Source organism: Heterocephalus glaber, unplaced genomic scaffold, assembly GCF_053883595.1.
Source record: "Heterocephalus glaber isolate CG9 unplaced genomic scaffold, H.glaber_assembly_v1.0 deba00001454, whole genome shotgun sequence".
Classification (NCBI taxonomy): domain Eukaryota; kingdom Metazoa; phylum Chordata; class Mammalia; order Rodentia; family Bathyergidae; genus Heterocephalus; species Heterocephalus glaber.
The window spans coordinates 15,330,228-15,347,542 of NW_028258303.1; the positions used below are offsets into that span (position 1 = coordinate 15,330,228).

A 17,315-nucleotide genomic window follows, 5' to 3' on the forward strand; every position below is an offset into this window, starting at 1 on the left:
GAAATATCAAAATGTACATGAAGTTGTAATAAGTATTCTAAACATGACTACTTTTGTAGATTTTTAAATAAACATATTTCTCCCACTGATATTTATTGAGTAATGACTATTACTTAATAGTAATGACTATTACTCAATAAATAGGGACTATGGGCCAGGAAAATCTAGCCATTTGAAGCATAACAGGAAGCAAAACAGACAAATCCCTCCATGCATCTTGTACATTGTAGTGAGGATAACAACAAAAATAAAAAATAAACTGTAAGTTTCCTTAAAGTGATGTGTGATATGGGGAAAAATATGATGAGGTAACTAAGATCAGAAGTGTTAGGGTGGATGTAGGAGGTTGGTTGCCATTTTCAACATGGTAGTCAGTCAGCCTCACTGTGAAGGTAATATTTGAGCAGAGACTTAAAGGAGGTGATGAAATTAACCATGAAAATGTGTAGAAGAGAAGTTTTCCAGGAAGAGAGAATAGGGTGTGAAGGCCTTATGCTGGAGAATGCCCAGAGCAGATGTTCCAAATTTTTTTGGTTCACAGAGCTCACAGTGTATCACAGTGTATTTTTTCAGTGTCCCTAGACTAAAAGAAGTACTTTACACTTCTGTTCATTCTGCTCATTGTTGTCCCAAACAACTTAACTATGTTTTTGCAAATAATTTATTAGTCATTTGAAAAACTTCCATAGATATATTTAAGAACTATTGTATCTTATTACTAAATAGCTACACTTACTTATGAATTGACCATGTATGCTGTGGGGAATGAAGCGCCTTTCCAAACCTTGGAATTGTGTGGACACTGACATCATCATTTTCTTGTTCCACATTGATTTTTGTGAAGCATGGGCTATTTATTAGAAAAACCACCCAAAACCTACTAATAAAGATAGGACCTCACCAAAAGGGATAGAACACAAAGCAGTTTTGGAGTCGCAAGCCATCTCAGCCTAGTGGTTCAGGTGATATCTGTTGAATAATGTTTTTCCTTTAAAAATTTTAAATCCTATACACCTTTGAGTTTGTCACATCAAGGTGTCTCCATAGTTTTGGGGAAGAGGATCTAAAGCTTTTGTAAATAAGAAGAGGAAGAGTGGTGGAAAGGAGGGAAGGGGAATGGGAAAATAAGAAGGAATACATATCATGTATAAGTGCAAATTCCCTATGATGAATGCTATCATTATGTATATCTAAAATGTACCAATAAATATTTTGCTTCAAAATCAAAACAAAGCAAAAAATTGTTAGTAAATTAATAAAAAGTATTTGAGGAACAGCAAGGAGGTGAGTGGAATGGAAAAGAGTGAACAAAGATGAAAGAAACCGGAGAAGTTAGAGGTGTATCTGAAAGGGGGAAATACCAACCACAGGCAATTGTGAGGACTATAGCTTCCACTTTGAGATGGGAAGTGTCTTAGTCCATTTGGGCTGCCATAACAAAAATGTCATAAACTATATGACTTAAGGACAACAGAAATTCATTTCTACAGCTCTGGAGAAAAATCCAAGATCAAGTACTGGTAGATTCTGTGTCTAGTGAAAGCCCACTTTGTAGTTTAGAAAGGGAGCCATATTGGTGTGTGTTCACATGCAGATGGGATGTGCTAGCTTTTTGGGTCTCTTTTGTAAGGCATTAGTATAATTCCATTCATGAGGGTCTTACACTCATGATCTAATCACCTACAAAGGCTTCACCTCCTAATACCATCACCTTGGGATGAAGAATTCAGCATATGAATTCTGGGGTTGAGGGACACAAACATCCTGGCCATAACAAGAACCCATTAGAGAACTTGAGCTAAATTATCACTTCAGAAAGTGTGTAGAGTAAACACTGTGAGAGGTGAGGGCAAGACTGGAAAGATGGAGCCCAGGTAGAAGGACATAGAAGTAATCTAGCTAAGAAATGATAACAGCATGGAAATAGCTGAGGTGGTGGGATGGGGTCAATTTTAGATACATTTTGAAAATAGAGGCAGCGAGATTGGATTGGATTTGACATGAAATATGAGGGAAAGAGAAGAGCCAAGAATGATTCTAAAGCTTTTGGGCTGAGGAGCTAGAAGAAGGGAGTTGCTGCTACCAGGGGAGTAGGGGAAACTGCAGATAGGATAGATCTGGCACACTCCACTGTAGGCTTGTTTATTTTCAGATGGCAAGTAGTTATGTAAGTGGAAATGTCATCCAGGTAGCTAGGTATATGAATGTGATGCTCAAACAGGAAGTAGGGACTGGACATATAGTTTGGGATGGTCAGAGGTATATGGTTGAGGTGTAAAAGCAGAGCTAAAAAAAATCCTCTAGAGGGTAAGTGTAGATAGAAGAGAGAAAAGTCTAGAGATTAAAATTTGGAAAACTCTAGGAAGAGATTTGGGAAGAGAACTAGAAAGAATAAAAGCTTAACAGAAAAACAGTGTTGTATTCTGGAAGCTTGGTGGAGAGCAGCTTATTTACTTTGTCTAATGATGGAAAGAGGTCAATAATTATATAAATAAAATAATATGCAGTTAGAAATAGAATTCTTTCATTTAATAACATAACTGGTATCACCTCTCAATCAACATGAAATTACTAAAAGCCTTTCCTGTTAAAGAATGAAAAAAAATCACATAGATTCTGATTTTATAATTTATTAGTAGTATTTGGTGATATCCTACAGTGAATTTTAAAAAATTGTTTAGGAAGTTAATTAAAAATAACCATAATGATCTTGACAGAAAAATTTTGTTTTCAGTTTTTAAAAAATTGGCAAGAGAAATACCTTTGAGGTGCAGTGCTGCTTTTTCATGTGACTTAATGCATATTAATGATGATGGTTCTTTTCAGAACATCTGGTAAGAGCAGGTAGCAGTTTTCTTTTCAATATGTTTTAATTGGCAGTTTGATAAAGCTGGAAAATAACAAATATAATGTTCATTTAAAATTTTCCTTGCAAAAAGCAATTTTATTCTTATTTGTTCTCAATGCTTGAGTTGGTTTATTTACTTAAAAATAAGTAAGTTTGATTAAAAAAATCTGTTAAATTATATTGTTGTAAAACAGAAATGCTTCACTTTCTTACAGAAACCTCCTATTGTAAATATCTTATTTGGTCTTTCTTCCAAGGATGCCATTGTCTGATGCTATGAAGATTGTTGTTACTGTGATTTCTGTATTTCACATAACCTAACAGCTCTTCTTGTTTCTCTGTTTCCCTTCTAGCCTGAATCTCATGCTTGGTCACATAAACTTCACTTTCACTGGCTGTCTCGTCTGCGTACAGTCAAATAAACAGAAGCTGTGCTAAATATTTAAAGCACATGAAATTTAACATAAAGAATTAGTTGCATGTGATGGATAAGCTGGAAGCCAAAAAGATAGTCACCTCACATATTAGCAAAAGTAGGAAGTTGCTATTACACCTAGGGTCAAAGGGTAGTGCGTGCACACACATACACATGTCCAGAAATCAGAGCCTACTGGAGCAAACTAGAACTAAGGTGAGGGCCACTTGGCAGAGCACTCGTCATGAAGGGAGGTTAAGTGCAGAAAGCTTTGGAGAAGATGTACTTGCTTCCAGAAAGACCACTTGGAGCAGAACAAGAGAATAAAAATAGCCTTGTGTATTTATAACTAACAGTCCAGTTAGAAAAAAAGAGAAACCATACCATTGAACAGATGGAATTTAATACAGGCCACCCAGGTACTGGAGGACTGAAATGCAAAAAGGAGTACATGCAGATAGTAGCTGAAGAAAACAACCACTAACCCTAGGGCTGGGGCAACAAGGGGGAAGGTTGAGAGGTTGGACTCTAGATACTTGAACAAGGGCCATGAGGTGCTGGAAGCCAGTCCTCTGAAGAGGAGGAGATGCCTAGCTGCTACTGCAACCCCTAGAAGAGGATCTCTAAAAAGGATTGGTCCTAGCCAGCTGGTGCTGGATTTCTTGTGGAGCTGTGATAAAGACTGTTTCTGAAAATGTGGAGAAAATTGAAACTTAGAACCAATTTCTCCCTGGAATAACTGCTACCTCAGAAATGGAAAGCCTTTTTGTGGTGAGGTTAACTCTAAAAGAAAGCAAATGGAAAGCAACTCCATTCTCCGTTTTTCTGCCTCCCAGGCTCCCCCTAAGGCTCCCTATTTACAGAGTATAACAGGGTGCTCTTGGCAAAGGAGAAATGCCTTTGTAGAGTCACAACTGTAGTATAACAGAGCAGAATATAAAAGGGTGAGTTTGAGGCTGAGAAATGGCTTTAATTACACAAACATTTCCACCCCCCCCAACTTTCCACTAAGCTTCCTGTTGACTAAACGTAACTAGACCATTGGGCCAGGTACCAAGAAAATGTGATTCCCTGCAAAGCCAGGGAAGGACAGGCAGTGATCTGTGAACAATAGGCAAATAGCTGGCAAAAAAATATCTTTATTCTTTTTTCCTATTTTCTTTTCTTTTGGTACCAGGGATTGAACTTGGGACCTTGTGCAGCAGGCAACAGAACCACTGAGCTAAATCCCGGCCCGTTTTGTTCTATTTTCTACCCTACAGATAAGCCAAGTTCCCACCCAAGTTCGCAGCCTAACTTCTGTGCTCTATATTCAGAGCTCAGCAAACCATGGCCAAATCAAACCCAACACTTGCTTTTTTCAACAGCTTGCAAGACTAAGAGTGATTTTTACATTTTTTAATGGTTGAAAAATTTCAAAAGAAGGCTATTTCAAGACACATAAAAATTATATGAAACTGAATTTTCAGCGTCCATAAAGAAACTTTTGGTGGAACACATTCATGCCTATTTATTTACTTGTTGTTTCTGGTTACTTTTGCACTATGAAAGTACAGTAGATAGTTGCAACAGAGACCTTAGGAACCATATAGCCTCTAATATTTACTGCCTGGCTTATTACTGAAAAGATTTGACCACTCATTCCTTACACCAGGGAAGCTTAGCTGTGGCTGTAAAACTTCAGCCATGCCAATTAATATTCCTTTCCAAGGCCACTTGTTGTTCTTTCACTTGAACTTGGTCAAGTAGGAAGAAGGATCCTTCTTCTCTTTCAATGTATGCTACAGATCTTCATCACTTTTCTCTTTTCTCATACCTGCTCTTTCTACGGCCATGTTCCATAACTTCACTGACAACATTGGGAAACAAAGAAAATGTTCTGTCTTATTCTTACACCAGTTGTACAGACACACACACTTCCAAACTGTGTCTAGAGCATCTCTTCCATTTGAAGGGCCCCATTGCCCCTGTGGTCTTGACCCTCTCCAGTCTCACCCACATTGTCACCATCATCACCTCTGTTTCGCCTCAATTTCCATTTAATTCTACAGATATTATGGAGTAGTATGGAACCTTGAAGTTTGACTGACTAGGCTCGGATTCTACCTCAGCTTCTTACTGACTCTAACCATTTGCAGTGTCTCTTACTTTTTAAAAACTCAGGGGCTGGGGATTTAGCTCAGTGGTGCCACCGCCTGCCTCACAAGGTCTGGAGTTTAATCCTCAGTACCAACCCCCCCCCGACAAAAAACAAAATGAAACCTCAGTATCTTCCTTTGTAAAATTAATTATGCACAGAACTATCATGTACATAAACAGTGCAGTGCTTGCATATATGTTTAGTACAGTTTAGGTACTTTCAAAATATCAATAAATTGTTACTCCTACTGCTGCAACCTCTAAAAATGTCTGAGCATCATTTAACCTAAAGAAAAACACAAGCAGCTTCAATAGTCCTGAGCTGCATCTTGGTTTTTTTTGCCGGGGGGGGGGGGTACCGGGGATCGAATTCTGGTGCTTGTGTTTGCAATGCAGGTGGCAAAACCACTGGGCTAAATCTCTGGCCCCTGAGCTGCCTCTTGTAAATACTCTGTAAGCTCCTGTTTCCATTCCAGCTCTTGCTTCCTTTTAAATTAGTCTATTCTTACTGTCTCATGATTTTACTCTTTTTTTATTCACTCTTTAATGCATTGAAATTTGGTTTTCACCATTAACTAGTCTTTTGAAAATTCACTTCCCAATTTCCAAACCCACTCATTTCCCCCGTCTTTATATTATCTAATCTCTCCATGATACTCAATTTGTTCACCACTTGTCCTTGAAATTTCCCAGTGCTTGGCTTCCAAATCACTACTGTTTTCTGATTTTGCAGCCTGTTTTTTACTTTTATTCTTTATCTCTCCCTGCTTTAGGTCCTATTCTGTTCTTACTGTTCCTGTCATATGATGTTTTTCCTGGGGAGTTTTCTTTAGTTCCAAGGATTCAATTCTTTTTTTTTTTTTGGTACTAGGGATCAAACTCAGGTCCTTGCACTTGTGCAACAGGCAGCGAAAGCACTGAGCTAAATCCCCGGCCCCAAGGATTCAATTCTTATCTGTATGCTCATAAAACTACAGGTATAAACTTGGTCTTTCCCAAGCCCAAGCATAGTATAACCAGCTGCCCATTTTTCATCCCTACCAGTATGACCTGCTTTTAAGTTTAGTATGTCCCCCAAAACCTCATCATTTTCTTTATAAACCTGCTTCTATTTTATTTTAGTTAATTAATTTTTTTGGAGACAGGGTCTTACTATGTAGCTCAGGCTGGCTTTGAACTCACTATGTAGTCCAGGCTGGCCTGGAACTTGTGGTGATCCTCCTGCCTCAGCCTCCTGAGTGCTGGAATCACAAGCATGCACCACCACATTCAGGTTCACTTTATTTTTTATTAAATCATCTGTTTATAATAAATCAGCTAGAGAGCTATGTCATTTTCTACTTTTTCCATTCATTTTAAATTAAATTAATCTCTAAGCCGGTCCAATTTTCATTCACATATATCTCACAGTATTTTCCTGTGTGTAGGTTGTTGGATTAAAACCCCCTTTTACCCTGGTTTAACCTCCACCATCTCCAAACTACATTACAGTAGTAGCCTCTAACTGGTGGCTTCTCTATCTGTAGTTGCTTCCTCCTAAAATCCAAATTCCATAGAACAGCCAGTTTGACCCAAAGGTCAATCCTTTGATTATGCTGCCTTAAATTCTTCAAAAACTTCTCACCAACTGACCATACAGGAAACTTTAACTTCTTCACGTGCCACATAACATGGTCAACCTGGGGTCTCTCTCCTTTTCTAGCAACATGCTCTGCTACTCTAAAGTCACATTTTATTATCTTTGCAACATGGACTCCACTCCATGTACAGAAAAGTTATCAAGCTCTGTCTCCCCAGTGCTGTCTCCTCACCCTGCCTCTGTCTTTTTTCTAGCCATTTACCTCAACAAGTGCTTCCTCATTTAGCATCATCTGAAGTGTCTCCTCCTTTAATAGGTCTCCTAGTCTAGATTAGTCTCCCACATTCTCTTTTTTCCTTCTGTTTTAACTACTGTAGCTTCCATTATGTTATAATTATATAGCATAGTTTCTGGAAAAGAGTTAACATTTATATATTGGCTTGTTCACTTATTATGGAAAGAATTATCCAAGAATGCATTCAGCACCTAATTTTTATTTAAGTATTACTTACAAGGTAAAGTGCTAAGTACTGGCATTTACAAGGATCAGAAAGCCACAAATCTTCCTTTCAAGGGAATATGGTCAAGTAAGAGACTAAACTACTTCATAAACTGGTGCAAGGTAGAAATTTAATATAGAACACCAGTAAAGGTAAAGTATTCAAAGAGTTTACATGAGATAAAAATTACTCCCATATTGACTGTTTTGCCAGATACTCAAAGTACTAAATGAAATATTTTGACATTTTATTAATTTGAATGAAGAGGCATGATTTGTAATCATTTACAAGTAAAACTTAGTGTAAATACAGCTCGTTACCTCACAACGTTTGATCATTTGTATCTCTTACTGAGTTTCTTTGCCTCCAACTCCATGGTCTCTGGCCCAGCATTTGTTTCTGAATCATTATGTTTTCATCTTCACATTTTTCTCCAAGAATTTGAGAACAATAAGAAAACAAATAAATACATCCATTTTCAGCAAGGAGGTAGGAAAGCAACAGAATGAGAAAGCAAGGATGACTGGCAGTGGAAATGGTGCCCAAATGAATAAAGAATTTTAGCAATTATAATATAGCTTGATGAAATATGTAACATGAGCGTGATTATCTCCATTTTGTGAAAGAGGGAATTAAGACTCAGATTTTGAAATAACTTTCTAAGTGCACATATTAATGGCTTCTGAACTGAACCCAGGCCTCTTATCTTCACAAGCAGAAAAAGGAAAAAGGAAGAAAAAAAATAAATGTGACAAAAGATTCTTGGGCAAAGCATTGAGGAAGTTTAGAAAATGTTTACAATAATTAACTATGTTTTGATGCATATGTGCATGCATAAAATCAGAAACTGAAAATATAACCTGATATAATTAGTTATGTCTTGGTAATATTTCTAGGATTAAAATTCAACCACTCTCGATGTACACACGGAGCCTCCTGGACTCATCCACCCAGTCTCTGCTCAGACCACTTTTCCAGCCATACATAAATCACAGGAGCCTGAGAAAAATCTCTCCAACCCAAGAAATCTAGACTACTCTCTATTTGTAGAACAGACAGTAATTTCCCATGTTCATGTTTTCATTCCTGCTATTCCTTCAGCCTAAAACCCTTAACTGTCCCATGTGTTCCACATTTTGAACTCTCAATATCTTTTTCATTTTTGAAATCTGCAGGACAGTCAAATGACTTTACTCATCTCCTTCCTCCCTTGAGTTTGAAGCCAGCCTGGGCCACATAAGAGTTCAAGGCAGCCTGAATTGCAGTACATAGCAAGACCTTGTCTCAACACAAAAGCAAGCAAGCAAACAAACAACAACAATAGCAGAAGGAAAACAAAAATAGCCAAGGACTTTACTCATCTTTTAACTGGGAATTATTTTTTTCTCTGCATGACATTACAGCAGCTACTAACATCTAAATACTGTTTTATTGGTTAGATAGTGCTTTGAAACACACTACCTTATATTAGGCCTACAAAGACATGTTACATGCACCACTCTATGGTGAAGAAGTTGAGGGTTGAACTGACTGACCTGTTGCCCAAACAGTGCCTCCTCAGGCATGGAGGAGAGCTGCACCTCTCGCAGGCCACACATGCTAAGGCTCAGCTTGGTTCTGGCCCTCACCTGGCTGTACTCCTCCCTGAGTGTGAGTAATCCATTAGGCCAGGAGGGACCTATGCCCCTCTTTTTCTGTTGCAGTGACTCTGAAATTCCTTGTTTGTATAGGCCTGAGTCTACTTTGAAGGCATTCTTATGCCTTCCCTCTTGATTGTGTCCTCTTTAGGGCAGGGAAGACAGCTGCTATGCATCCCTAAGCCAAGTGTGGCCAAAGGACACATGGTTGAAGCATAAAGGTCTGATTATTTCAGCTTGTTGATGAGACAAGTTTCAGGTCTGTATAGACTTTGAACTTCCCAATGAATTAGCCAAGGCTTTGTTGGTCCTGGACTGAATTTCAACTTCTCTCCAGTCCCATTTCTTTCTCATTCTTTCCATCTATATTTAGACCTGTTAAATATCCTGAACACCAAACACTCTCTCAACATCTGCTTTTCGAGAATCCTGCCTATGATATCTAGTTCAGAGACAATAAATATTTCTAGAATATATTGAGACACATAATAACAATAATAATAATAACCAACAGGTAAAATGCTTACTGTGTGCCTGGTACTATTCTAAGTACCATATATATATATATGTATTATTCCCAACAATATTTTATAGAGGCATCTATAATTGTCATCCTCATTTTACAAAATAGAGAACTAAGGCATAGTTAAATTTGTTCAAGGTCATAAAGTTAGTAAGTAGTGGATCTTGATATGTAGGCTAATTCCTGAGTTCATGTTCTTGATCACACAGTGGCTCTCTGAAGATATTTAATAAATGTTCACTAGATGAGTGAATAATAATAAATTTCTATGGTATAGTCATTTGCTATTGAATAACTTGTCACTAGGAATGTCTGAAAATATGGGTGTTATTACTGGCTTCTTATTATTCTTCAGAATGAAGTTGATAAAAAAATGAACGAGAGAAAATTTTAATTTACTCACTAGAAGACATTTATTCTTGACTTTTCCTCCAGTATTTAGAATACATGCTGCTGAAGTGAGCATGGCCTCCAATATTTAGAGAAGAAACTCATGACTATTTTCCTGTCCTCATCTTTGTACAATGATAGGAGACTATCTTTGGATAAAATCTCTTTTGGAAATCATTTGGAAAAGATAATGTCATGGCCTGTGACCTACCATTCTTTGCTGTAGGCTGGCTGACTAACTCTCCTCTGTGGTTTTCACTTCTCCTAGGCCCAGAGGTTGACACTGGCCTGCACTGAAAGACACCGGGGGTGGTTGTGGCAGCTGCATGCTGGCCAGCCCTGGGTCAGCTCAGTGTGAATTTTGTTCCCATTTTCTAAGTGTGAATTGCTATATTGGGCCTCAATTATTGGCTTACTTGTTACATATTGTACTTCTTCAGTCTCTTGGCTCCTGTTCTGTCCTCAGTTCTTATAGAAATTGTATTTCCTAGCCAGGATATCTGGCTACCATTTTCATTTTTATCCAACTGCTGCTGTCCGCTCAGGTGATCAGATCTATCTGAGCCCAGAACCAAATTGTCACCAGCTGCTCAGTGGACATCTTAGCTAGTTTTCTGGAACTTTGGTAAATCTACTCAGACATCTGCCTTTTTTCCCTTTATGGAGAGATACATTCTGCCCTTGTTTTATCTGATCCAATTTCTCTTTGTTTGAATCTTGGTTATGTTGATCTTATACCACCGAAAAAGTCAAGTGGATAATTTAGTGTTTATTTAAATTAAATCTATGGGAAAAATTGATCCAAAGACAGAAAATTCCTTTTTTGAGTGATAGTTGTCTTTTAGATCCACATAATTTGAATAATTGTCTCATTGGTTCATTGACTTTTTGAAAATATCAGAGAGCACAATATAGAAATAATTTCACTCCATTTTTCTCAAATCTTAGTAGTAAGTTGTTTAACAGAAAGGCAATCATTGACTGGAGAAATATTTATTGCCTGGCACTGGTCTAGGTATGGGGCTTCTTTCATGTGTGCATTGTATTCTATATCTGCATTTCTTACTTTTCACATACCTGCACTTTTTAGCTAAAACTCATGATTACTTGTGAAAATGCTAGCATGGGGGCATTATTTTTCTCATTGCAGAAATGAATTTATTAGAGGCTTAGAGAAGTTCTATTGACTTAGCCAAGTTCACACTACAGAATAGCACTGAGAGTAAGCCTTCAGACACTTATTTCAATTTTCTTTCTCCTAAGAACATTAAAAGTTTAAAATCCACAAGGAAAGATGTTAGCCTCATACCTTTTTTGGAATTACTTCATTAAATGAATCTGATTGAAAGGAACTTATACTTCCACAAAACTAGTAAATGTTAGAATTCTGTCATTTTTTAAAGAGATATTTTAATTTTTCTTTTTTTCTGAAAATGTAGTGGATCCTTTTGGAAATTCCTCTGTTTCATCAAAATTAGCAGGTATTCTGTCATTCAACCCTCTTGGATAGTCATTTTTTCCGTAATGCTCTCTTTGAAGTACCTCGACAGGAATGAAATATAAGCTACGTTCACAGAGAGAAATGTACAGCTGGGGAAATCTAGCCCACTGGTATTTCTAGGATACTTACTTGCATGATACCGTAAATACAGTCAATGCATGGAGAGACACAATGTAAACTGTTACTTTGAAATGCTTGCTTTTGGCACAACTTCATCACAGGCGTTTTACAATTTACAAAGCAGTATGGAGTAATGTTGACAACTTCTGTGTTTACAAATTCGCTGGTTCTTTACTCAAGGCAGGATTTTTGGTTTTGGCAACTTTTCAGATATTTGTCATTTCTTCCCAATGTTTTTGTATTGGATGTTATTCTTTATTAGAATAGCTATTATTTTATCCCAAGTTGGATGAGACTCAATGGGGCTACAGGACATCAAGAGGATATATTTATTAGCCAACTGGTGCTGATGCTAAGTCCCTAGTAGAATGCATGGCTTTGTTGCATTTAGATATCAGAAGGGCTTTTAAACAATGACTGAAGAACAGGAGAGTATAAGCTGTTTTCTTAAATAATAATCTTCATCTATTTAAATATGAAGTACTTAAAGAGTCTTTGAAAGCAGTTACTTAGTCACCTTGAAGAATGTTAGACTTTCTGAAAAAGATCTAAAGGTGTTGTTACCACAGCAGTGCTGCAAGGTACAACTTTGACAATTTTTATGATTCAGGAGATAAACATCTGTATGATGATTTAAATGTCTCCACTTCTATGAGCTATGTGAAAGATTAGGCAAATTAGATAAAGATAAGAACAAAAATATTAGTAAGACTAACAGCTAACGTTTACTGTGGACACCCTCTCTGTCATCCCCTATTCTAAGATCTTCATGGGAATTAACTCATTCAATCCTCAAACAATTTTATGAGGTTTTGTTATCTTCATTTTACAAATTTCAAAATTGGAACACAGGAGCAGAGAGTAATTTGTCAATTGATATACAGCAAGTAAGTGGTAAAGCTTGAGGGTCAATCCTTTTAACCAGGATTATTTGCTAATTGTTAAATATGGACTACTTATTACCTCAAAGGTTTATATCTCCTTGTGAAGAAAAGGTAGAGGGTAGTGTGTAGTAATGTACATTGTTCAGTAGTTACTGTTGACTTCCAAATAAATGGATAAATATACCACATTTGCAGTTTAGTTGGTTTAATATTGTTTTCTAAACTACATTGATATACAAATTCCTGTAGCCTAATTTGAAGGACTAAACAAGCCACTTCTAAAACATATGTGAAGATGCTAAGTACATGAAGTAGTCAGTTTTCCAAATAAACAAAGACTTACATTGCCTGGTTTAAAGGTTTAATATAATGCTAAAAGAACACAGTATGATTTTGGAATACATACATATAAATCACTGGAAAAGAAGAGGGACTCAAAATAGAAGCACACATATAAGATCACTTAATTTTAGTATATGTGCTGCCGAAGCGAGCACTAAGATCACTTAATTTATGAAAAAATGCAGTGGAGTTTCAATTGGAAAATAAAGTCTTTTTTTTAAACACTGCTGTAACAATCAGATATCTGTATGGAAAACTCCTAAATCATTTCTTACATGTAGAAGTTTGAAATGGATTATAGAATCAAATGGAATATACCAAATCATAAAGCTTTTAGAAGAAAGCATAGAGTATTATCTTCACAAGCTCAAGGTAGGCAGCATTTCCTGAAAATTAAAAGAGCACAAACCCTGAAAGAAAAATATTGTTAATCTCAACTTCATCACAATTAAAAATTCCTGTTCATCAAAATATGTCAGTAAAAAAATGAACATGAAAAATCTTATATTCAGAATCTATAAAGAATCTCTCCAATGTGACAAAATTTGAATCACTAAACTAAAAGACAAGCAGAGGACTTGAAAACACTTCACAATAACTGCACAAAAAAGTGTTTCATGCCATTAGTCTTCAAAGAAATGCAAAGTTGCAATGAGTTACCACATCATGTCTGGAGAATACCAGTGCTTAAAAGTTGGGAATAGGGTCAACCTTGATACCCTGATGGTGAGATAGTACATCGCATCTACCCTGTGCCTTGCAACTCCACTCTAAGGTATTTAAGAGGTATAAAAATATGTCTACAAAGGACTTGTACAAGAATATGCTACTCATAAGTTCAAAAATTTTGATGAACCAAGCTATATTTATTTTTAAATTAATAATCAAAAGTATGTATATTAATGATGCAAAACACCAGGTTTTGATCTATACATGTATTATGACATGAGTAAATTAAATTAATTACCACATGTATCATCTTACATTTCCATGATCTTTGTAGTGAGGGCACTTAAAATCTATTCCTTTAGCAATTTAAGTATACAGTATATTGTTATTATGCGTAGCCACCACACAGTATATAATATAGCTCTTGAACTTATTTCTACTACCTAATTTAAATTTTATATTCTTTAATATCTCCCCAATCCCCTCAAGCCTAGCATATTTGGTAATTACCAATTTGCTCTTTGCTTCTATGAGTTAAATTTTTAAAAATTCTACATGTGTGTCTTCCTGTGCCTGGCTTATTTCACTGAACATAACGTCTACTAGGTTGATTCACATTGTAAAAGAGGATTTCTTACTTAAGGCTAATTAGTATTTCACTGTGTATATGTATTACATTTTCTTCATCCATTCATCCATCAATAGAAACTTAGATTGATTCTATACCTTAGTTATTATGAATAATTCTAAATAAACATAGAAGTTGCAATCTCTTCAACCTACTGACTTCATATCCTTTGGATACATGTCTGGCAATGGCCCTGTTGGATCATTTTAACTTTATTTATTATTTTTTTCCTTAAATTCATTTATTGGTACATTTTAGGTATACAATACATTTACATTTCTCATTGGGAACTTGTACCTTTACATGATGTATGTTGGTTCTTATTTTTTCCCCATTCCCTGCCCTCCCTTCACCCCCTCCACCCTTCGCTATTTATAAAGACTTTGTTTCCTTTTTTTCCATTTCTTATAATTTTTCCTTTCCCTTCTTTCCTTTCCCTTACCCGTACCACTTCCCCTACCCCTTTGGACCTTATCTTCCTATTTTGCATTATCAATTATTCATTTTAATCATTGGTACATTTTAGGTATACAATATAATGACATTCATCATTGGAAATTTACACCTTTACATGAGCTCTTTTGGTTCTTATTTTTCCCCATTCTCCATCCCTCCCTATTTACAAAGACTTTGTTTCCATTTTTTTCATTTTCTCATATTAATTCCATTCCCTCCTTTCCTTTCCCCTACCCCTCTCACTTCTCCTTCCCCTTTGCCCTTTTTCTTCCAATTTCACATTATCTATTATACATTTTAGTCCTTATTTACACTTTTGGTTTCTCACACAAGAGAAAGTATTCAGTATTTACACATGTATCCTATTTATTTTACTTAAGAGTATGGCCTCACTGTGCATCCATTTAGCTATAAATGTCTCTAATTTCTCATTTTTTATGACTCCATTTTATAAAAAAAACACATTTTCTTTATCCAGTCCCCTGTTGATAGGCATTTGGGCTGCTTCCAAGTTTTAGCTATTACAAATCGTGCTGCTATGAACATGGATGCACGTATATCACTGTGGTATAGAAGATAACCAGCAGGGAAATAGCTGGGTCAAATGAGACTTCCAGTCCTAGTTCTTTGAGGTATCTCCATACTGATTTCCATAGTGGTTACAGCAGTCTACACTCTCACCAGCAGTGGAGAAGGGTTCTTCTTTCCCCACAGCCCTGCCAGCATTTGTTATTGGTTGATTTCATGATAGCAGACATTCTTTCCGGTGTGAGGTGGAATCTCAGCATTGTTTTCGTTTGCATCTCTTGAATGACCAGTGATGTTGAACATTTTTTCATATATTTATTTGCTATTTCTACTTCTTTGTCTGAAAAATGTCTGTTCATTTCAGATGCCCATTTTCAGATTGGGTCTTCAAATTTGGGAGATCTTATCTTTTTCAGTTTTTTAGATTTGAGATAGTAGGCCTTTGTCTGAGGAAGAGCAGGTGAAGATTTTTCCCACATTTTGGGTTGTCTCTTCACACTGCTGGTGGTTTCTCTTGCTATGCAGAAGCTTTTTAATAAGAAGAGATCCCACTTGTTGATTGTTTGTGCTATTTCACATGCAACTGAGGAGTTGTTCATGAAATCTTTTCCTACACCAATGTCTTCAAGAGTTCCACCTAACCTCTGTTCCAGCCAATATGGCATTTCTATTTTAATATTTAGATCTTTAATCCATTTTGATTTTAATTTATTGCATGGCAAGAGATATAGGTCTAATTTTAATTTTTGGCAAGTTGAAGCCCAATTTTTCCAGCACCATTTATTAAAGAGGCTATCTTTCCTCCAGGGAGGGTGTTTGGCTCCTTTATCAAAGATGAGATGGCTGAGTGTGTCTGGAGTTGTTTCAGCATCTTCTAATCTGTTCTACTGGTCCTCAGGTCTGTTTCTTTGCCAGTACCATGCTGTTTTTATCATAGTAGCTTTGTAATATAATTTCAATTGGGGATTGTGATACCCCCTGGCATGTCTCTGTTACTTAGAATTGCTTTTGGTATTCTGGGTCTCTTCTTGTTTCAAATGAATTTTTGGATTGTTTTCTCAAGGTCCATGAAGTATGCTGCTGGGATTTCAATTGAGATTGCATTGAATCTATAGAGCACTTTTGGAAGTATGGACATTTCCACTGTGTTGATCCTTCCTACCCAGGAGCAGGGGATGTATTTCTATTTTCTCTTTTTTTTTTGGTACTGGGGATTGAACTCAGGCCCTTGTGCTTGTGCAGCAGGTGGTGAAACCACTGAACTAAATCCCCAGCCCTCCATTTTCTGATATCATCTTCAATCTCTCTTTTCAGAGTGCTATAGTTTGCAGAGAAGAGGTCTTTGATTTTTTGTTAGGTTGATTCTTATGTATTTCATTTTTTTGGATGCTATTGTGAAAGGAATTATTTGCCCTATTTCTCTCTCAGTGAGTCTGTTGTTCGTGTTGAGGAAAGCTATTAATTTTTGTGTGTTGACCTTGTATCCAGCTACTTTATTGAATTTGCTTATTAAGTCTAGAAGACTTTTGGGGGAGTTCTTGGGGTCTTCTATATACAGTATCATGTCATCTGCAAATAATGGCAATTTGATTTCTTCACTTCCTATCTTTATTCCTTTTATTTCTTTCTCTTGTCTAATTGTTGTGACTATTGTTTCCAAAACTTTATTGAACAAGAGTGGTGATAGTGGACATCCTTGTCTTGTTCCTGATTTTAGTGTGAAGGATTTCAGTTTGTGACCATTTAGTATGATATTGGCTGTTAGGTTTTCATAGATGGCTTTTATCAGATTGAGATAGAGACTATCTATTCCATTTTTTTGTAGGGTTTTTATCATAAATGCATGCTGGATTTTGTCAAATGCTTTTTCTGCATCTATGGAGATAATAATATGGTTTTTGTCTTTGGGTCTATTGATATAGTGTTTTATATTGATTGATTTGCCTATGGTGAACCATCCCTGCATCCCTGGGATGAATCCCACTTGATCAGGGTGTATGATCTTGATGATCTTCTGCATTCTATTTGCCAGTATCTTATTAAGGAATTCTGCATCTATGTTCATTAGTGAGATTGGCCTATAGTTCTCTTTTTCAGTTGAGTCTTTCTCTGCTTTGGGGATGAAGGTGATGCTTGCTTCCAGGAATGAATTTGGG

General features: G+C 36.5%; 1 long non-coding RNA gene across 1 annotated transcript in view; it reads left to right on the top strand.

Annotated features, from left to right (window-relative positions):
* The window catches only part of LOC106009669 (uncharacterized), a 51,057-nt gene that overhangs the window by 19,653 nt on the left and 14,089 nt on the right, over nucleotides 1–17,315 (top strand). The gene's annotated exons all lie outside the window — the stretch shown is intronic.